The sequence below is a fragment of the Rhamphochromis longiceps genome, linkage group LG22 (genome assembly GCF_057381845.1).
Source record: "Rhamphochromis longiceps isolate RC_006_pf linkage group LG22, R_longiceps_female_GT1.1, whole genome shotgun sequence".
Classification (NCBI taxonomy): Eukaryota; Metazoa; Chordata; class Actinopteri; order Cichliformes; family Cichlidae; genus Rhamphochromis; species Rhamphochromis longiceps.
In genome coordinates this window covers 22200962-22223703 of record NC_140577.1, presented here as the reverse complement: position 1 = coordinate 22223703, position 22742 = coordinate 22200962, and the positions used below count along the sequence as shown (strand labels likewise).

At 42.3% G+C, this 22742-nt stretch overlaps 1 protein-coding gene across 2 annotated transcripts in view; it reads right to left on the bottom strand.

The window, feature by feature from the left end:
- col8a2 (collagen, type VIII, alpha 2) overlaps positions 1 to 21755 on the bottom strand; it is a 53007-nt gene extending 31252 nt beyond the window's left edge. Inside the window, exons 1-2 of one of the 2 annotated variants that reach the window (XM_085396289.1) lie at positions 21473 to 21755; positions 21062 to 21278 (exon numbers count right to left, since the gene is read on the bottom strand). The gene's annotated coding sequence lies outside the window, so the exon portion shown is untranslated. Of the gene's footprint in view, positions 1 to 21061 lie in introns of both variants that reach the window. The other variant, XM_085396288.1, reaches the window with a different exon arrangement.
- Between the last annotated feature and the right edge of the window lie 987 nt (positions 21756 to 22742).

The following is a 22742-nucleotide window of genomic DNA, read 5'->3' as shown; positions in this document are numbered from 1 at the left end:
CACTCTCCATCATGACGAGAGCTTTTTGGGAGCAAAGTAGTGAAAAAAAAAGAGATCAAACAGAGATATGATAGCCGATCCAGAGGTAGAGAAATGGCTGCTTGCGCCTCGCAATCGACCCCAAAGTGACTCAAAGTCTCGTATATGTAAATTGCCCACAAATCCCCTTTCTTCCTTTCAATCACTCATCTGTTGCTGAGAAAGCATAACCCCAGACCCCATCTGACGCGTCTCTTTAGCGCAACTGTGTATGGTTTGGAAACCAGCATGTTTACTTAGGTTTGGAGTGTTAGGAGTGAAAACCCCAACACTTTGTGTGTGTGCATGTGTGTGTTTTTATTTCTATCAATAACAACATGAGATAGGGACAAGAGACACTGACTATGTTCAAGTTTATGAAAACATCAGGTGGGCTGAAGGTGACAGGTGATGTATCTCCAGGTTGCGGTTTGTCTTGGTCGATAGAACAAGCTCTGTACAGTAGATCTTGGTAATTGTTTTTGAACAGTCTGTAAAAATCTTATGAGGAATGAGCTTTAGAAAATGTTTTATGTTGGTGTGCATGGATGCAGTTTTATGTGTATGTGTATATGTATAGCGATACACATGCCACACGCCATTATTTCCATTATAACGTCGATGTGACGTTGTAATGGAAGTAATGGGAGAGAAGACCAGAATTAGGAAGTGGGCAAGGCTGGAATGTGTCAGTTTAGCAAAATTACACACAAACATATTTCCTCAATTACATATAGTGGTTTGTACTACTGATGGGTTTTCCGGCTCTTTTTAGAGAACCGGCTCTTTCGGTTCGGCTCACTAAAAAGAGCCGGCTCTCTCGGCTACGAACCGGCTCTTCATGGTTGTTTTGTTGCTTTAATTAATTTATTATTAACAATAATAAAGTGGTTTTATTTATATATGTTTATATATAAATATATGCGATGGACCCTAGAGACAAAACACGTACAAACTCCAAAAAGCACATACAAACTCCAAAACACATTTCTAGCATAAGTGATCTAGGTAGCTCTGAACTTCCAAAACAGAGCTACCTAGATCACTTAAATTACACAATTGAAACCATGAAAGCATATGTGTATTGTTTGTGTATTTATACACAAGCATTCATATATCCATCCATCCATTCGCTTCCGCTTATCCTTTTCAGGGTCGCGGGGGGCGCTGGAGCCTATCCCAGCTGTCATAGGGCGAGAGGCAGGGTACACCCTGGACAGGTCGCCAGTCTGTCGCAGGGCCAACACACAGGGACAGACAACCATTCGTGCTCACATTCATTCGAACATTCACACCTAGTGGCAATTTGGATTATCCAATTAACCTATCCCCACAAGCTGCATGTCTTTGGATGGTGGGAGGAAGCCAGAGTACCCGGAGGGAACCCACGCAATCACGGGGAGAACATGCAAACTCCACACAGAAAGACCCCGACCTGGTGTTGGAATTGAACTCAGGACCTTCTTGCTGTGCGGCAACAGTGCTAACCACCATGCCACCGTATTCATATATAGTCAAATAAAAAAATTTTAAAAAGTTCATTTACCTGTTATTACCACACACCAAATCCGGTTGTTGGTACTTGCTGGCTTGTGTAGCCACTAGGTAACAAAAGTTTTTATGTGCTTCTGAGTTTTTACGTGTTTTGGAGTTTGTACGTGTTTTTACGTGTTTTCGAGTTTGTACGTGCTTCAGAGTTCGTACGTGATTTGAAGTTTGTACGTGCTTTGTCTGTAGGGGCCACCGTAAATATACTTTTATTTATTCACTCCACATAAAATGTAATAAATAAATTATATAATACAAAAATCAACTATTCACATTTCAACTTTTAACTATTTAAATTTTCAGCTTTTTCCTTTTACAAATTGAAAGTGAAACAACACAAAACACTGCAAACCACAACACAATTAAATATAAATTATAATATGAAAACCAGTGTTGGGGAGTAACGGAATACATGTACCGCCGTTACGTATTTAAAATACAAAATATGAGTAACTGTATTCCGTTACAGTTACCGTTTAAAAAGGTGGTATTCAGAATACAGTTACTTTGGATGGATTACACTGCGGTACTTTACTGTTTCATTTTGTCGCGGGTCAGGACTGTTTGGGTTTTGTTTGACAGCTACGTTCTGTTGTTCCAGGCGGCAGCGTTACGGTTGCCATGGTTACAGGACGACGCTCTCTCTGCGACTGCGTGTTTCCTGGGTGAGAGAGCGCCTTTTCGTTGTTGTTGTTGTTGTGCTAAGCTAACAGGCAGAATGCTACAAGCGTAGCTCTAAAGAATGTAGCCTCATGGGCAGTGTAGTCCGTGCTGCAGGGAGAATGGACTGCCATACACGTTATGGGTCTGTGAGCGCGAGGAGGGAGAAAAAGGGGAGTGGAAAGGTACGAGTTGTCATCGAGCAAAAACGGGAGCTGGAAGCATGTAAATATAATAATAACCACTGCAGCCAAGAAGAGAGCCTGACGAGCCCAGTTGTAAGTAAGCTATTAAGACTTGACTGTACACCGTGTTCGTGTTTTCCTCCGAAAACAATAAGTTTAATAAGGAGCAGTCTTTCAACGCCTCTCTCTGTCTCTCGCAAGAAAAGTTGACCCACACAACAAAGTAAAGCTATTTTTCGGCTACGAGCCGACAGGGACCCCGCCGTATTAGTCAGAGGTCCCTTTACTACAGTTCGGAGTCGCGGACCTTTCATTAATAGTAATAAATCACACAGCAATAGTACATTCATGTTGTTGTAAAAAGAATGATAATATATTAAGTAATCCAAAGTATTCAGAATACGTTACTGTCATTGAGTAACGTAACGGAATACGTTACAGAATACATTTTGGGGCATGTATTCTGTATTCTGTAATGGAATACATTTTAAAAGTAACCTTCCCAACACTGATGAAAACAAAAAGAAGATGCATATTCTCTGTCATATGGACCTGCAGGTTAATTAGGTTAATTAAACTCTCTGAATCCTTTATCATCCACTACTGAAAATAGTTGTGGAAGATTACTATAACTTTCTAATATGACGTTGTTGTCCCTGGCTCTCTTTCTCTCTCTCCCTCTGGCTCTGTTCCTGTGCTACTGAGTGTAACTACCGCCCCTCCCCCCTCTTCCCAGCGTAAAGCACAAGGCTCGCGTGCAGTGTGACGCGGAAAAAAAGTGCGAGAGAGAGGGTGAGAGAAAGAAAAAAAAAAACAACCCACGGCTCGCGATAAGGAGCCGGCTAGCGTCGTTCACATCAAAGAACCGGCTCTAAGAGCCATTTCGTTCGCGACCGACCCATCACTAGTTTGTACATAGCTAGATGGCTTTGGTTTTATGTGTATTAGATTTTAATTATTTTGTCTTGGAATTTTTCAGCAATAGAAACCAGAATTTGGTAAACAGTGGACCATGATGATTCCTATGATGTATGCCTGTACTCTATGATAGCAGTGTCACTCAGATTCTATTAGTGCAAACCAACTGCCAATCACAGGTGTTACCTAATATTGGTTGGCTAGTCTTGGCTGAAAATCAGTGTTTACTTAGTATACAGATAGTCTGAATGATGTATCAGTCTATCCGAGGGGCAGATTTATAGCTATTTGTCAATATATTGGTATAATGGTTGATAAATTAAAATGTAAAGAGTGTAAAGGAGAGATAGAAGTACCCTTCAACCTTGTTATGACCATGATAATGCATAGTTTGTCCACCAGAGGGCACTCTGAACATGACAACCAACTGTGGGTCAGGTGGTTGTCATAATCCAGACAATCCAGAAAAGCTGTTTGATTAGGTGGCTTAAGTGTCTGTTATTAATTAAGCAAATTGGTAGCAGTGGGCAGGCAAAGCACAACCATGTTAGCATAAGGCTAGGCATGCTAGGAGTTTTCCTGCATTGATAATTGGTTTTTTATATAGTATACTATACAGTGTTGAAGTGATTGCATTACAATTACAAAGTCACTCATCAGAATACTCAGTACTTTTTGTAATGTCCTGTAAATTTGAGGTGGATTTGTTTCTGATTTTTATCTTCTGCTGTCAAGAAGCTAAGGCGCTGTCGAGGTTGAGGAGTGTCTGTGCACATGTCTTGCTCAGCTACCAAAATGGCAGCAAGGAAAGCCTTTATGTTATTTTTAATTTGTGGTAGAAAGGTACAAAAACATAGTCAAAGTGACATGCTAATGCTAATTTTAAGAAGCACGTGCTAACTAAACATGCACCGTAACACCTGGTGGCCCACAGAGGAGCGTGACAATGGAGCTACAGGTGCAATAAGAATATCAGCTAGCTATTAATTTTGACAAAACGGTTACTCTGAAGGAAATTAATGACCTTGTTGTTTGTTGGAGGACATGCTAGCAATATTGCCATTAAAATGAGCCTGAGTCAGTATGTTTAGAGGTAACTACACAACAGGAAACATACATTCTGTACAATATAATCAACGTATCAATGGTAACTCAAAGTTACTTAAAACAATGAGCATTCATTGGTTGAAATAACTTCAACCAATGAATACATGCAATGAAAGCTATGTACCCTGGGGAATGCCAGGGTACATGGCATTCCCTATGTACCCTGGCCTCTTCCAGTCCAAAGACATGTTGTTGGGTTCAGTAGTGATTGGTGGAATATGAGCATGAATAGTTGTCTGTCCTTCTATGTTAGCCATGCAATTGATTGTACAAAGTGTACCTCTTGCCCCATTACAGCTAGGATAGGCTCCAGCACCTGCCAAAAGCCCTGAATTGGATAATCATAAGAAAATGAAGGATGCTTTCCAGGTGTGGCGGTAATCTTCTTAAGTATTGGGGTATTATAAAAAGTAACATAATTAACTGTGTAAGTTAAAATTATTACTTCAAAGCACTAAAAACTGTCTGTAGTTTAGTAGGGTTAGAGTCCAAATTGCACATCCTTTGTAATGAAGTTGTTTATCTGCTTTTTTAAACACTATTTATGAAATTTCATTTACTTTGATTCAGAAAACCCAGACAAGCATTATGGACAAGTAAAAAAAAATCTGCCTAGTTATCCAACGCAAAGGGTAACTGAGAAAATATGTTTTGTAATTTGGGTTAAACGAGCTTTTACAGATTTCACAGAGATATACATGCCTCAGAATGTGACTGGAGTAGAGTGAAAAAGTAGAGCAAAAAAAAAAAAAGCTCAAGACACCCAAGAGCTAAGGGCATGAAGTTGCAGAGCATTGCTTATCCAACATCTCCATTTCCCTGGACCATATTTGCACTCACGCGGCTTTCCTAACGCTGGCCAGACTTGTATGGTATGAGGGAGCTGTGTTTAGACGGCTTTTCACAGCTCCTCAGTTGAGAACAGTGCAAATAGACGTAGTGCCAAAATAACAGTCGTCGGAATGCAATGATGCATATGTGGTTGTTGGCCTTGGATGGAGATTTAAGGTCATGAAGCAGACAGATAAACTCCCCCTACTTTCCTGTTACATGCTGATCTGGTCTCACATTTGAGGCGGTTGTTGTCAGAGAGTCCTCTTGGGTCTCAGTGAGAGAGATGGGGATGACTCAGTCATGAAAAAAAACAGTAGCACACGGGTGACACATGGGTCACACATTAGGGGATATAAGAAAGGTAGCAAACGGAAGCAAAACGCAACAGGGTCAAATGTTTCCCAGCAACCAAGTTGCCAACACGGGATCAGTACTTGAAATTGCCTACAAGAACACAAAGAAAACCAGGTGGGAAAAATCACACTGTTGTCTAAGGGAGGTATTAAAATGATTGCTGATACGCGTGGCAGTTATATCAAAACTTTGCACCTTATTGCTATCTCCAAATTATTTTCCAGACTGCCAAACTTTCCTCATGCTTGCAGAGAAAAGCAGAGAGTAAGAATGTCGTGAAAAAAAAGGATTCAAAGTGCAGACTTGAAAACAAACATTGTCTGACTTACTTTTCCTGCATTTTCTTTCTACCACCTCTCACCCCCTACCCCTGCCCATGCCATAACTTAGTCTCTTTCTGTCTCCCATGGACAAGGTATTATAACGGCTGCGGTTTTTATTGGAATTACTTAAATGGCTCTTAAAAAGCCGTTTGAATGATGAGTGCCGGTGTCTGGACAGTCTTGGTGTGCGTATATGCGCACGTGTTTATGTGCGAGTACGTGCCGGCTCCAGGCCTTCGTTTCCATCCAAGATGCCAAATTTCTTTCACCCAACCACCCACCCTCCCATCTCAACCCCACTCCCCCCATCTTGATGTTCACCACATCTCCCACAGTGGTCACACTCATTTTTGTTTGTGCACGTTTTTTACTTTTACTTTTTTCTGACCCACATCCCCCAGCCCACACCCTGTCTGCCTCTGCTTATTTATCCCCACTGTGAGGCGAAAAAAAAGAAACGCAATTGCCTTCTCACACTCATACGGTAATGGCTACAATTTGCTTATCGTACAAGCACAGATGTGTAAATAAATGGAGTCTAGACTGATAGTGGAGACAAAACCTTAACATGTGCATTTAAAACTGAGTTTCCCAAAGAATAATAAGAAAGCAAAGCAAAGATGTTTCTTTGTTCTAACACACTTTTCAAACCGTTAAGCTCTAGACAGTCTCAATTTCAATATCTGGGGATCAGACCATTTTCTCAGCTAACAAACAACACGATCCATTACTTTGTATCCTCTGTATCTATGCTCCCACCCACCAGAGATGCTTTGTGTTACTGTCTGAATTCTCGTCTTGAATCTGAAAAATGCAACGAAAGTGGTTGCAGACGCATTCCAGACGCCCTCTATGGAGTGAGTGATGCACCAGTGGGAAAACACAGAGAAGCTGCAGGGAGTACATAGGATGCAGCAGAGGTTACAGATCAGCCATATATCGTCTCTGACATTTACCTGAACGTGTTGAGGAGCACCCGAAACTTGCTCACATGCACTTTGCAGAAAATGGACAAGGACAACGGTGCCACCGTGGTGTCTCTTGACAATAGACAAGCGAGATATGTAGGAAGTGTCAAAAAATGCAAAGCAAAGCAAAATGCCAATTTTGCTAAAAGACTCCACAAATACAGGATCAAAATGTGCAAGACTGAATAAAATATACAGGCAAGCACTGTGAATATGCTGTTGTGTCTGGCAGGCCTAAGAACTATTTGGACAATTTTGAACACTGGCAGCATTACAGCCCCCCCCCCCCCCTTCTGAATAACTGTATTGCGAGCTGTGTAATGTGTAGGGATAAAGACAGGAGAATTTTGTCACATGGAGTAGATTAGCAGATTAACAGACGCAGACTCAGTGGAGTCTTCTACCATTTGTTTGATATTTGTCACTGGTCAAGAAGTAAAGCAGCAGTAAGAAAACCACTGATGCCAACCTCTGCTTGGTGGAGCTCTAACTACCTTAGCTTTCACACCAGTTTGTGAATAAACAAGCAAAATTAGCCTGTAGTGGTATGTGTAGGAGTTTGAGTACAGTACAGATGTAGTATGAGTACAGAGTCTGTATTTGAGTGGCCTGAGTGATGAGGGTTACTCAGACCATGGCTCAGATTGGTGAGGTGAGTGGACAGGGGTGGGGTGTCGGGCAGCTGCTCAAACTGGTGGTGGGTGGGGTGCACACCTGTGATGGCACGGGTTTTCCTGAGACAGGAGGATCTGGCGATGGCCTTCAGGCAGACGACAGCCAATGAATTTTTTTGACAATAGAAGAATATTAACAGAGGTCAGATTCTGTACAGTAACAATGTTATTGTTAGATAGAAACCTGCAAATGCACTCATTAGTATAAGTTTAATTGAATTCAAATTTAAATGCTACACACCCATCTTCCACCTCAGCCTCCATGATGTTACCCTCCACCTCAGTACATCAAACCTACACCTCTTCCTTAGGAGTTACATACAAAGTCTATGCAATGCATCAAGTGATGGGAAGACGGGAATCTGCATTTGCACAACTAAAAATGTTTAAACTTATGCAGAAAGTTGCTTTACACTGGATTGCAAAGACACATCAGCTCTTCTCACCTGATGCTCCTGATGATAAGACACTGATAACATCCTTACTCATGCCACTGCATTCACACAAGTAATGTGAGATGAAATTTTGCTTTGTATTTGGTTTGAGTGCTGCTCCAAAGTGATAGACTCAATAACAAAACATGATGTAACACCCTAGTATTGGCGCAAATCATAGCTTATGCATTTTTTACATGTTCTTATCACAATGTACTCATACATTTTGAATTTCACAAGTCAAAAGCTTTAAATGCCAGCAAAAAAACCATCTGAATCGTGGAAAAAACCTGTGAAATTAGTGTGACAAATTAGTGCAGCAAGAGGATAGCAGCAAGAATGTGTTCTGCAACAGAAGCATTATTTGCCTTAGGAAAGAAGTCTGGAATAATTTGAATCTCATCATCACTTTGTGCACACTGGGAGATCGCCTTTCAACAACCAAAACTCTGGGGAAAACAGCAAGACATTTGCAATCAACAGAATTATACACAGAAACGAAACGAGACACAAGACAGAGAGAAATGTCAGAGAAGCTGTTTTTTGGATCACATGCACCCATATAAAGACCCCCCAAGGAAACCCCTACAATTCATTAGGGCACTATAAGAGTGTACTGTCCGGGCATCTGCATATTTCCAACAAGTGTTGACATGGTCTGGATTTATCATTGTCTCCACGTGAGAGGTAATGGCCTGGTCTGGCATAGCTAAGCTTCCTAAGCATACCTCAAGACAAGACATCAGACTGCAAACAAAAAAGACAAAGCTAAAACACAGATTCTGGCAGAAATATGTATATTTAGTGAAAATGTTTGCAGCCTGGGTATGGTTTCAGCATGAAGAACTAATGATAAAGGAACCAACCAATATAGTGGACTGTACATTCCCCTATTATTTCATATTCTTATATTATATTCAAAATTAACGAAATTGTTATCCTGTGGCAATGTCTAAAAGACTTTTTTAAAAGGTCTTGAGTTTTGTCACTCATGTAGAAGCCTGGAATTGAAAGATAAACGAGTAAGAGCAAATCTATTAGTCTAGAATGTCTCAGACGCACCTGCAGAGGTATGAAAATCAAGAATGAATTAGCAATCAGAGCAAGGAAATGTGTAACATACCATTAAGGCCTCGGTCACACTAGCCTAGAGACTTGTCTGTGACTACTTGACTACCACGCAAAGAATACGCAGGCTGCGTGTGGCTGCTGAAGATTGCTGGCAGTTGGTGTGAACGCCATTGCTAAAAATCCATTCATGCAGGAATAGAGACCAGTCAGTGGTCACTAGCAGTGAGTAGTGAAAACTGTGTATTCAGGGATTGGTTGGCAAGTGGTTGCTCGATGTTGTCAGCAGTCACTGCTAAGGAAAATGTGCATTCCCTAACTGGTTTGCGAGTCGTCTGTTGTCGCTACGTGTAACTGGTCGCAGAAAAGTATACGATGCTGCCCCAAGAACCTCCTTGCGATACCTTTGGTCACCTGTTGATGTAGTCACCAGTGGTTTGCACCGACTTATCCATGAACAATACTCACCAAGCTGTAGTGAAACTGTGAAAAATGCAACACAAACTGGAAACACGAAACATTCATTTGAATTCATTTAAAATTAAAAGCTGTGGTTTATGAAAAGTCAAACTTTTACTTTGAAAGCAAACATCCTCTGTTTCCTGTTTGAGTCACATTTTTCAAGTGTCACAACATCTCAAAGAGTAAATAATGAGTGGCTACAGACAAGTCTTCTGTAGTTTGTGTCCACCATGCAAACTATGAGCAACTGCAGCAATCTGCTAGTGAACTAGTGAACAAAGCAATCACAAGAAGAATTTTTGTGCAGCATCTGCTTTCTCCTTGTGACCAGTTTCACCCGTCTGCAACCAGTCTGGGAATAAAGATTTCTCCCTCACAACCAGAGGTTGCCAGGTGGTATTGCTGTTCAGTCTCTAGACCAAAAGAAACCAAAAAATATTGCGTCAAACCTACATCATTGTGGCAGCTCGGTAACCCCAGCAAGAGGCAACGCCAATTAGAAACTGGTTTTAATAAAAGGAAATGGGGGGAAGGTGCTTTCTGCCAGGTTAAATTAACCATGCACTTCTAGATTTGTGTGGTTTCTATGCTACTTTATACTTATATTTCTGGTGTGTCAGATAATGCAGTTCTTGTCAAAACTGCTAATGTGTGTCAGTTACCCACAAAGTGTTCTTTAGCAGTACTGCGTGACGCACTGGGTTATGGCATTAGGAATAAGAGCTGGCTCTTTCACTCGTTCACTTCTCTTTCAAACCAGTTGTCTTCTCCTGACTCTATGAGCCAACTGTAAGGTGCTGGACTAAATATGCGTGATTAGTTTAGCTGATTTTTTGCTTGAATCTTCTGCAGCACCTAATAACACCACTGATGAGTGTTAGCATTGTTGGCGACCGTGGCTCAGGGGGTTGGGAAGCGTATCTGTAACTGGAGGGTCGCCGGTTCGATCCCTGGGCTCTCTGTCCTGGTCGTTGTGTCCTTGGGCAAGACACTTTACCCTACCGCCTACTGGTGTTGGCCAGAGGGGCCGATGGCGCGAAATGGCAGCCTCGCTTCTGTCAGTCTGCCCCAGGGCAGCTGTGGCTACAACCGTAGCTTGCCTCCACCAGTGTGTGAATGTGAGAGTGAATGAATAGTGGCATTGTAAAGCGCTTTGGGTGCCTTGAAAAGCGCTATATAAATCCAATCTATTATTATTAAAACCAACAATGCTTAAAAGAAAAGTCCACAATGCTAGGGGTATCTGCAATAATTCACTGTAACACCGTCCCTATATGTAAGTGGCCCTTTGCAAATTCCAGACTGTAACATCGAAAAGTTCAGAAAAACAAGGCTTCAGTACAAGCGAAAGCCCTCCTCAAATTTTTCTTTGCAATTTAACCGTGAACAAGCCCCTAACACTGGAGTCTGCTCATTGTCTCTCTTCTTCCAGCATAAGGTTTGAATCAGCGGGCTGTCATATGGCAGGGACGCAGCATTCAGGACACGTTGTCTCACTATATTGATCTGGCAGACATGTCTGCATCCTCTCGTCTTCCTCCTCCGCCTCCTTGTTATCCCTGCCTCTTCCTTCCAGACAATGACAGATACAGAATATCCAGTTACAGTGATTGGAGTAGAACAAATTAATCCTGTATGACAGGACACAATGAGACCATGTTGCTAAATTAAATACTAATACAATATAAAGGCAGCACTGTGATTCATCAATTGTGGCTTTTAAATCTTAAAAGAAATACTCAGACTGATGACATGTTGATTGTAAATTTGAAGAATGGGCATAGTGGGTGAACACATATTGGAATAGAAAAAAGGTAACTTCATATTTAGTAATTCAAAGGAAATAATGTACATCTGGGAGTAAACAGGTGACCCTGCATGTTTCTGCTGACCCTCATTCAAAACCTCAACCAGATCAAAGACGGCACACGGTTGCTACAAAGTGACGTGCCCTCGTACTGAGCTTATTTTCTCAGTATTATGTTCTTTACCTTCATCTGTCCATGTGCTTTCATCTCTTCCTACCTCCTCCTTCCAAAAGCAGGCCCTTCAACTTTTCTCCTTCCCCAGTTTTACTCTGTCCAACTTCAGTCTTCCAAATAGATGTGTTTCCATCTCTCTTTCCTAACTCGTGCTGATGTTTCCCATATCCCTATCACACTTTCACCACATGTCAGGAAGACTAGGGTTTGTGTGGTTTCTGCCCAGTTTTGGGAGCAATCCAGCTGAGGCTCATTGGGCTGGTTGTCGGTTCGGCCGGGGCCCACTGTTAGGAAATGACCACTCCTCTGGTTCAAATTAGCAATGAGGCAACGTCTTTTTTTTTCTTTTTCTTTCTTTTTTTTGGGTGCTTTTTTTTTTAACTAAGGGCCTGCAGATGAAATAGATGGAAAAGTGTAGAGAGAGAGTGCACAGCCATCTGTAAACCACATGAAGGTGAGTGGTAATTGATTCAATGCCCTCCCTAATTAAGTATTATGTTGGTTGGCCAAAGAACATCTTCCCAGAAGTGGTTGTACTTCTGTAGCGTTCACTGTCCAAACAGTCACAGACTTGCATGGTTAATGTCTGGTTAGGCATGTTTTATTTCCGTTCGCTTATTCTGTAATATATCACCTGCAAAATATCCAGATTTTAATCAGATCATGTAAATCTTTGACCTTCCTCAGTTTTTAATAAAATACTTCATGTCTGCGTTGCTTTACAGCCAACAGCAGTTCCATATTGTAAATGTATGCAAAGTGGAAAGGCAGGCGATAAGGCTGTCGTGCAGTCAGTCTGGTGTTTATCTTGGTTTTCACTGCGGAGCATCGCAAATGTTTTCCATGAAATGCAACTCCACATGTATCCGTCCTAAATTGTTTTCTATAGGCAGAACCTTTCCTGTGAGCATGAAACACAATAATTCTCCCACAACAGCTTCTTTAGGGACTTAGAAGCGCTGCCAAACAGCATCGCCTTTGCTGTCTGACTCCAGAAAGCATTACATATATTTTTGGGATAAACACAAAAGAACTGCAGTTAGGACCATGCACACACACACACACACACACACACACACACACACACACACACACACACACAAGAACAGTAGAGCAAAGCTTGCACTGCATGCACCTCAGACAAGCTGGAATGAGCACAAAGCTTTTTTTTTTCCATTTTGTCGTTTCACTACTTTGCTGCTGATTACAGGAAATGATCAAGACAAAAGCCTTGAAGGACTGGTTGTGTTGTATGCTGCCTAAAGCCTTTGAGCATTTGCATTATGAAACACATGTTGCTCAATGGCCTCAAAGTCTTTACAGAAAGGATTAGGTCTCTAAGCCAAAGCCATTTAAACATAAAGTCTGAGAGAAAAAGCACCCTGCACTGAACAATCAGGGAATAATGTAAGAGCTTAGTTTTTCTTCCTTTTCTTCTATTTTTTTCGCTTCATATGGGAATGGAGCCATGGTAAATATAAATAAGTGTACACAAAGACAGTATGAACCATCAGAGGTGTAATTTGTGCTACTGAGATGCCAATATAGTATGGTATAAGAGCATTTTCAAAAGACACAGCTCAAAAGCGAGGGGGTGGTCCGCTGCAGGGATAAGTTGTTTTAAACCCACTTCCTCGAGAAACACTGCAAGCCAAGTTAAATTTCAGGTGTTTATCTGGGCAGAAACTGGCAAACCCTGCTAGTTTTTTTAAGGTTGGATAAAAGATGGGTTACATATGTTTGTGGCCATGTGGTGAGTACCTGCGGTCACCTGCAAGTGAAAGGACATAAGGAACACTGACAGTCTAATGTGTTTTCATTTTATATCATGCTGAGCAGCAGATCATCATTGCAATATAGTTACTTAAGTTAATAAATCTCCCCCATCTTATGAGCATAAAACATATAATATTTTGAAAGCGTTTAAGACCAACAAGTGCTGCAGATGAAATGATTGGCTTTAGAGGTACTGACGAACTTAATGCTAAAATCTGGATACACAAAAGTTCCAGAGAAATCTTGGTTTATTTTAAAACAAGTACCTCATTATGGTTAGGTAAACATTGTGGTTTGGAATAAAATTACTATAAAGTGTAGTAATAATATAGATTAGAAATCTGGTATGGATACAAGAAGGAGCCATTGTTATTTAGAAATAGGGAAAGAAGTTTTCCCTTGTGAACCCAATGTACGATTGGCCCATGTGATATAGGTATCACAACCACTGCCATCTAGACACTGACTTAAAGTTCTTCAGATTTCTTTCTTTGTATGAACAGAGTAATAAAGCAGCAATATTTCAGCTTTAGCTCTTGAGTCCTAACAGACAGGTGAGAAATGAAATGAAAAACCAACATAAATGTCTTAGTGAGGTGTTTTGTCACCAGAGACTCAGATATGTTTCCAATATGCCCTGATTTTAATTTTCCAAGGTTGTTGAGATCTTCTGGAGAGACAAAGCACCATTCCTCTAAGAAGTATTGACGTTTTTGTGAAGACTGAGAACACTTTCAAACACGAGTTCAATTGAGTTTAAAACTGGTCCATGTGAAAGTCCATGGTTTTTATACTCATCACACCACTCAGTGACATCTCAAACCATATGGACTGGGGCATTGTCATCCTGGAGGATCCCGTTCACATGAGGATAAAAATCTGATAACAACTTTATACCGGCTTGCGGCAACCCTTCCCTCATAGTGGACAACTGCAGCTTAATCATGCCAGCAGTGACTCTCAGTAGCACAAAGGTGACTTTTTTGATATTGCATTCTTGTCTGCATTTGCTCACATACAGCTTTGCAGACTGTCATCTACATATTGTAGCTGTTTAATGGCACCAGGGGGCAGTGTCACAAACAACCAGTCTGTGAAGTACTCTTTCTTGTGCTGTTGTTGGTCCTTAGCGTGCTGCAGAAAAGTAAGCAAAGCTAATGTAGCAATACAAAGAGCTAAAATAAACTGAGAGTTAAGAACAATGAAACATGTTTCTTGCAGCCACAGCTTGTGCTTTTGTGTATTTTTTTTTTTTTATTCTTTTAAACATTTTTTCACACTTCTCCCAGTGAACTCCATGTTCATGCACAGGTAGGCTCTTTATATACAAAAACCTACACGAAGAGTGACAAACATATAATTTTGAGTTCTTCCTTTTCTTCCTTATTACCTGTAAGTTCTATGTATGTTGGTCCTGATAGTTTAAATGCACTGCAACTTAAGAAAACACTAGCAAGTGCAAGTATGGAAATATATTGGAACTTGAATGGAACACAATGAAAGTACAGAAAAGCAAAATCTCAGAAAACATAATGGACGTGTTTATGCGGAGACATTACTGTGACCGACCAGTTCTGGAAGTGACAGAAACCAAAACGTGAAGGGTCGCTCTGAGACAAAAGACATGGAGGATTCTTCGTGTTGTGAGGGAGGAAAAGATGCAGGTAATGTGTGTTTTAATCACATGACTCGTATAATACTGCACATACATGTTTGCTGCTAGCCATTTACTGTTAGCTTGTCACTTCCGCTGCTGTTCCGTCACGTTATTGCCTTCCCAAAAATACTTCTGTTGTGTTTTGTGAGGGGTTTTGGTGAGCTTTTTTTCCTGTTGTTGCACCATTTTTCTTAAGTTGCGGTGTGTTTGAGGCCACTATACCTGTGACCACTAGATGGCGTAGGTCAAATAGATGACACTTTTGTTGCTCCAGGGGTGTGGTTAATACACATTTCTGTGGTATAAAGAAATTAGAAGCTCCAAATTTAGCAGTGTGGTTGTTTGTTGATAGCAGACGTTGTTGTTGTCTACAAGTGGTCACTGGGAAAACTCTACTCTGTGTTAGCATGTGATACATGTGTCACTTAGTAAGCATCCCCCTTTCTACACCAGAGAATCTGGCTTTCTGAAATACTTTTTATTATCCGGCTCCAAGGGGATCATAACACCACAATAACCCTAGTCTCTTTTCTCCTTTTTTTTTTTTTTACAAACACCTACGCACAAATCTAAATCAAGCACAGACTGAACAAAAACAAAGTCTGGAGCTTTTCAAATAGTCTCAGAAGAGCTGTTTCCAAACCCTTACTCACTATTGACCCGTCAGAGAGAGATATATCCATCCCGCATCTGAAGTGAAATAATAAAAAATAAACTGCTGGCCTGGGAAGTACGTCTGCAACAAGATGAAAAGAGGGATAATGTAAGTTTTATACTGAGGAGCTGACCCCTGTTAAGAGTTGGCCAAAAGTCCTGCTTTTGGAAGCCCCAAACAAAACCCTCGCCAGACGTTAAGTGGGGGCAAGAGGGGGGCAATGAATGAGAGGTAAGACAAATAGACTTGCCCACATGCACTCCGCGCACATGTTCATTTGCACTAACTATCTGAACGTACAAACACGTGGGCTACGCGGCCGCCCACACATCAAACAGTCTTCTTTTGGCTTCTCTCGGTGTTATGAGACTTTTGAGCAGTGACATCGCTCCACACCTCCCCTGGAGATGCTGGGAATCTTTTACATCCTTGCATCCAGAGTTAAAACCAAGGAAAACTCAGCCTCATCAGCAGAACAGCAGATGTCACATCTCATTAACTAGAAACATCTCTGTTGCTGGATGAGCACCAACGCTCTCATTCCTGTTTGTTCCTGTTGGGTTCCCTTTGGAAACACAAGCTGTCATCCCACAACACTCAGAGGCAGGCGGGAAAAACATAGATGTGACTCCGGGAAGCTGTTGCTCAATACGTATTCCGTCCGCGGCTTGTTTCCTCACTGCGCTTTGTTCAGGCCTCACTGACTAAAAGCAATGTTTGGCATTGGGGAAGAGCACTGCTTTACCACAGGGGTTTTAGTTTGAGCCCAGTAAAGAGTTGGGGTTCAGTCCAAAAGGATTTGTAGACTAAACCAGTAAAATAAGATGGAAAGAAATGGGGAAAACGGAGAGATGCTAAAACAACTGGATAAAAGTCAAGGAGAAAGGGGGCTGTTGGGGGGTGGGGTAGTAATGCCACCGCCAGTTTCCTCCTGCTGCTGTATGACTGATAAGTTTCTTCTGATAGCCGAAAAGGGTATGTTGTCAAGCTACTTTGAGCTTGCACGCTTTCTTTTTTTAAAAGATTGAACCACTGCTGACAGAGTCAATGGGAGGCGGAGGGAAAATAACACATTTGCCAAGCCTCCCCACTGCTTGCTCTCCCCCCGTCTCTCTTTCTCCATCCCCTTGTTGCTGCCAGCACAGTGGAAAAACTTCCTCTGGTCCAGACACAGTTATGAGGGAATAGGAGTGGGAGATCGGTAAACACAGATAAAGGGAAACAGGTAAATGAATCAGAGAATAATTCAAATAGAAAACTAAATAAGCAAAGCTGTCAAAATTCTAATCCACATGAAACAGAGCTCAAATGAGAGAAAACGGCATTTTTTCCCCCTCTCCTCGTCTTTCTGTCCTCTAGCTCTGAGCTGAGAGCCAAAACAATGTCCTTCAAAACAAGGGCCTGATTAATAACATGCTGTTCCATCCACTCTGGAGGGCCGCATGTTTGCGCAGATTCACTATCTGCCATTCAGCTAACTGACTTCCACATATATCAGCTCGCATGTGCGGGCCAAGATGGCTACTGTTGATGTTCAAATAAGCTTAGACAGTATAAACACACGAGGTCAAAGGAAGCAAAAGGAGGCAGGATGCAAATCTCCATGCGTCGGCACGGGGAAACAAGTTCATGCCTTTCACTGTGTCTTTTTCTAATTCCCCTATTAGCTGAAAAACAAATCCAGCCAATTAATCTTTAATGTTATGGGCCAGGCTCTGATCAAGAACAGGACCTGTATAGTGTTTCCCCCATCCTTCACTGGAATTCTTCATTCAGTATATCAGCAGCACCAGTTAGCATTCCACATAATGGGTGCTGCACAGTATTTGTGTCTGTTTGTGTACCACAGAGTCATGTTAGGAAAATCATGGAGGAAAGTTCTTAAGGCTGACCTAACAGCTGGCATACTGAACAAAAGAACTTTAAACCAGGCTCACAAGGGGGCAGGGAAATCTTTAACCTTTACGAGACGACAAAATAACAGAAGGGGAGCAAGGAAGCAGAAAACCTAACAAATACACACATCTGGTAGAAAAGCATAATATGGCGTAGGTGAACCCAAACAACACAGTAACAAGGGCAGAAACAGGAAGATAGGAGGAGAGTAGAGGTGGGCAGATGGATCCAAATATCTAAGTATTGATATCAGAGTCGATAGTAGCCTAATATCCTCTGAGATCAGTATGCCGCCTGCTGATTTGTGTTAAATAATTTATTTTTCTTTTGGAAATGAAAAAAATATATCTCAAACTATGAAAAATGTCTGAACCTTTTTGTGTTGACTGTCACGTCTGTTTTATTTATAGCCTATAGCACGTTTAAACAACAGAAGCTGACGCGAAGTGCTTTAGAGACCTTACATTCCAGGTCTCTTGATGATTATCTCTTAAGTTATTACACATTGCTCTACCCTGCATCAGCTGCCTATATAAGATAAAAGTATCGGCATCGGTATTGGTATCTGCAGTACCAGAATTTGCAGTATTCCACACCACTAGAGCAAACTAAAATCGTAGAAGAAGTTTCAAAATAAAATAGGAAGTACTTGTAAAAAACAAACAAACAAACAAAAAAGCTAGGAACACAGAAGGAACAGATATGAAAGAAGAAAAATCCCCAGTAACATAAGAACAAAGTAAAAATAAGGATTATATAATAAAACCACAGACAAACAAAAAGACCACGACTCAAAAGGCTCAGGGAGAACTTGTATGTGTATCCATTCATGTGATTTTGTGTATGTGTGTGTGTGTGTAGGAATAAGGTGGGCGTTTACGTTTGCTGGAAAATGAGTGGCATTCTCCTTCATTTCCTGCTAGCACTGAAAGTAATAGAGCCACAAGTGCTTGCCCGCTCTCAAACACAAACACACATGCAAAAGCTTACACAGCCACGGCTACAAAGGGACTGCGAGGAAGCACAATCTAGCACATGAAACTGATACAGTCTGCTAAAAGTGGTTTGGCATCATTTAACAGCACAAGAGGGGAGGCTGAAAACTGAGTACAGTTGGTAAGTGATGTGATGGACTGCGGATATCCCCTCCTCTAAGTCAGCGAAAATGAAAATGAATCATGATCAGCTGTACTGTAACAGTGAATTAGGACACCTCTTTGAATGTTATCAGAGTTGTGAGGCAATTTATAAAAAGAATAATATTTTTAAGATTACTTAAACATGTTTCAATAAAGATTCATTTGAAAATTAGCAGAGAGAACAATAGGTATGCTTTTAACTACACAGTGCCAGGTGTCTTTGAAACTGCCTGCTATTCTGCCCCCTTGAGGTCACACTCTTTGGACTGTTTTACAAGAGGGTGACACAGTTCATCAGCACAGCAACATTTCTATTTTTATTATCCTTCTGTTTTGCTCTTCGATCACACAAATACAGGACATTAGCAAAACAGATGGGTATTTGTAACGAGGGAGACATCCGAGTACAGGTTTTCTGCTGGCTGTCTCTGGTCTGTGCCGCTGTAATGGCTATGAAAGCTCGCCCAAGAGTTTACAGATCCACAAAGATGTCCTTTATCCTTTTACTGCAACATTTAAGGAAGAAAATAAATAAATTCCCTTTAAACTACTGAGGGGGAAAAAATTCAAGAGCTGGTGTTGAGTTTGGAGTGTAAAAACGTCACACTCTATAAACTGAATGCAGTGGGGGATGAGAAGCTCAGCAGTATATGAGCAGGCAGTCTGGCAGCAGCGCTGACAGTCGAGTATGTTCATCTGTTGGAAACGTGTGTGTGTGTGTGTGAGGTGTAAATCCACATGGAGGTGTTTGCTTTACACGGGGCATAAAGTGTGCCGTGTGTGCCGCTGTGTATCCAGCGTGACTGTTGCTTGTGTATGCTTGGTCACACTTTTGGCACTCTGTATCAAAGGCCTGCATGGGCAGCTGGTTGGAGTCTGGTAACTGTGGTTATATAATGCACTACACACAAAACACACACTTGAGCTGCTTGTAACCACAAGTCAGCCACTAACTGACCAGTCGCCGCCCACTGGAGGGTGCAAATCGGTGAAAGCCATTTAGCCCAGGTTTTGTCAAGCGCTGAACACAAAACAGACCGTTAATTCTTGAAGAAGTTGAGAGGAATGTAAATCTTTTAATCTATCAATTCTTTAATCGAAACAAAGCCATGCACGTGTGGAAAGCTGACTGGAAGCTGGCTCACTGCTGCACACCAGCAGCTCTGCACACTCCTGTTGTTGCTCACCGACAAAGAAGAGCGCTCACACTCCAGTGTGTGTCCCATACGACTGTTTACACACTCTAGTGGAGATCCAGTCACATTAGGGCAAGCATGTGTGCACACATACCAGCACACACACTCACACATACACACAGGTACACGTTTAGTAGACTTTTCTTGCCGTAGGCCAGCAAAGTAGAGGGATGCTGCCAAATGTTTTTGGATTTCAGATTTCCTGACCGCTGTCTTTTCCAGACTCCCCCCCTCCACTTTTTTGTCTCTTACTCTCTCTCTACACCTCTCTTACTCTGTATATTTTTCTACCTCCCCTCCTTCCTTTGCAAAGAAACTCTACTGCTGCCACCACAAGCCACTGCCGCCGCCGCTGCTGCTGCTGGTGCACTAAAACACATGTGATCAAAAATGTATCTCCTCAACAGAGCTTGCATTTTTTCTCTATCTATCCCTGCTAGTTTGTCGTGCAGTACACCCAAGGGCTCGGAGTCACAACTGTCTGTCCTCTCTCTGTTTGCGATGGAAGGATGCCGTTACAAAGGAATGCAGTGTCGCCTGCCAGAGGTATCACAGTGGATGGACAGAGCAGAGAAGAGAAGAGCATGTGTGCGTTTTGTGTGCGTTTGCAATCTTCCTTTGCACTTGCACATACCAATCATTATATGATTAAGAGCAGCTATTGCATTACACAGAAAACACAGATCCATCCAGATGGAGGACACCCTTGTTACATCTGTAACCTTGAACATATCCTGCTGCACAGCCGAGCCCCCGATACACACTTGCAATGCACACCACGCCCCCTTCAACATCATCAACTAAAGTCCCAGATGTATGGGCATGGATGCATCAACAGTGTCTTAGCCCAGATCTCAAACTCGCATACACAAAGCAACAGTCCAGATCATCGATCTCACGGGACACTCAAAGATCAACAGACGGTGCGCAGCTACAAATTTTATATAAAAATCAGCGTCCACACAGTGTGAGTGGAACACTTGAGTGTGCTTTTGGTGTGCTCAGTTCTTTTTAGTCTGCAAGTTGTTACGCTGTGCGCTGGCTTAGGACTGAGGAGAATTATGCAAGTCCCATGACTAACAAATGGAATCTGTTTTTCCTCCTTTCCCGCTCTCTCTCTTAATTGCTTTTAGCCACCTCAGGCACAAAAAAGAAAAGAGATGACAGGCCACGAGGATGCTAATGGATTCAGAGGAAACCTGCTTACCTTTCTTTCCTCAGAGACTCGGTGGAGGAGAGCAGGGGTGGGGGGGAGGATCGCTGGGCAAGGGCAGCGTTAGGTGTTTGCGTCAGGTGGTTCAGGGTCTCTTCTACCTCCCTCCTTCAGCCACTCGTGTCTCCCATGGGATGTGATGGCATCAGGTTTTCAGCTAACAAGTAGGGTCCTCCTGGGCAAAGATCTGGCACTCGGAATTGGTCCAGCGCTGCTCGCAGGTGCAAGAATAACAAGCAAACAATAAAAAGGAAAAAAAAAAAAAATGCAAAAGTTAAAAACTGAAAATCTTCAACTGCAGGTTGAGATAACTGTCTGCAAAACTTTTAATTTTCTGCTTCCAGCAAAAACAAAAACAAACAAAAAGGAAGGAAGGGAGAAAGAAAAAAAGTTCTATCCATGTACTTTTTGGGGGGGCAGAGGTGGCAAAAGTGACAGAGGTGATGAAAGGGTGAGAATGGGGAAACGTCCTCTCTGTGTCGTCTTCGAGCTGTCCAGACGCAGGTCTGAGGAACACCTTCCCAATCTGTGCGCTCTTGCTCTCCAGGGTGGAAAGTAGGAGGGAAGGAGCAAGGGAGCAGGACACAGAGGGAGAGAGAGTGAGTAGCAGTGAAGTGGAACTCAGTCAGTTAGTCACTCAGGTCAGTCAGGCAGGCAGGCAGGCAGCGAGGCAGTGTATCTGGGTCCAAGCAGGTTGTGCTCCCACTCCAAGGACTTATAACCCGAGGTGGGGCGGGGGGGGGGGGGGGGGGGGGGGCTGTGCACCTCGCTGCTCCAATCTCTCTGGCTTACTACGCGATCCCTCTCCCACCAGCTTATTTTGGGAAAGACGGACAGGATTGTTCATTGGGTTAGCCCCCTTGATACAAAAAGCAAGTGTCTGTGGCTGGCTGCAGTGAAGAAGGAGGGGAGTGAGCAGGATGGGGTGGGGTAGCAGCCGCGCAGAGAGGGGTGGGGTAGGATGAAGAGGAGGGAAGGGGAACAAAAAAACACGAGAAGAGGGGAATTCGAAGGCGTCTCATGTTCTGTTTCTCACTGTTCTCCTCGCCTTCCCAAACTCACCTCCAGGAAATCACGCTGCCTTTTTAGCCTCTTTACTGTTTTGAAACATGATCACAAATCAGTCTTTCAAATGAGATCCAGCTTATGCTTTATTTCTTTTGCAGCTTTATTGATAAAGTCTGTGGATGACATGACAGTGGACAACGGTAAGGCTCAAAGCGGCATTGCACCATCACCTAAAACCTGCTGTAGGTCGTGTGCAGTTGTCACATGGTGCCACTTTCTTCATTTTGATCACCATAGTGCGGTTAATCACATCTTTTTACATTTCTTTAGTCCGCCTCATCTATTCGTGGCACGTATTACAAGTATCAACTATTCCTCATCTTTGAAGCGTGCCAGGCGATTGCCGGGAAAATAAGCAAATTCTCATGAAAACTGGTAATGTTTTGGATGTTTGCTAACAACCTGGATGAGCCACAGCCATCCCTTATCATTTAGTACAGGTTACTTCCCACACAGCAGCAACTTAGTAGGATCAAAACAGACTTAGCATTCAGTGTTTAACTGGCAGCGTGCTAGCTGGCTCTTTGCTATGGTAGTGGACCTTGACGAGCATGCTGTTCCACGCTTCTGATTGGATACACTGGGAGGAAAGCTGGCCTAGCCTTTT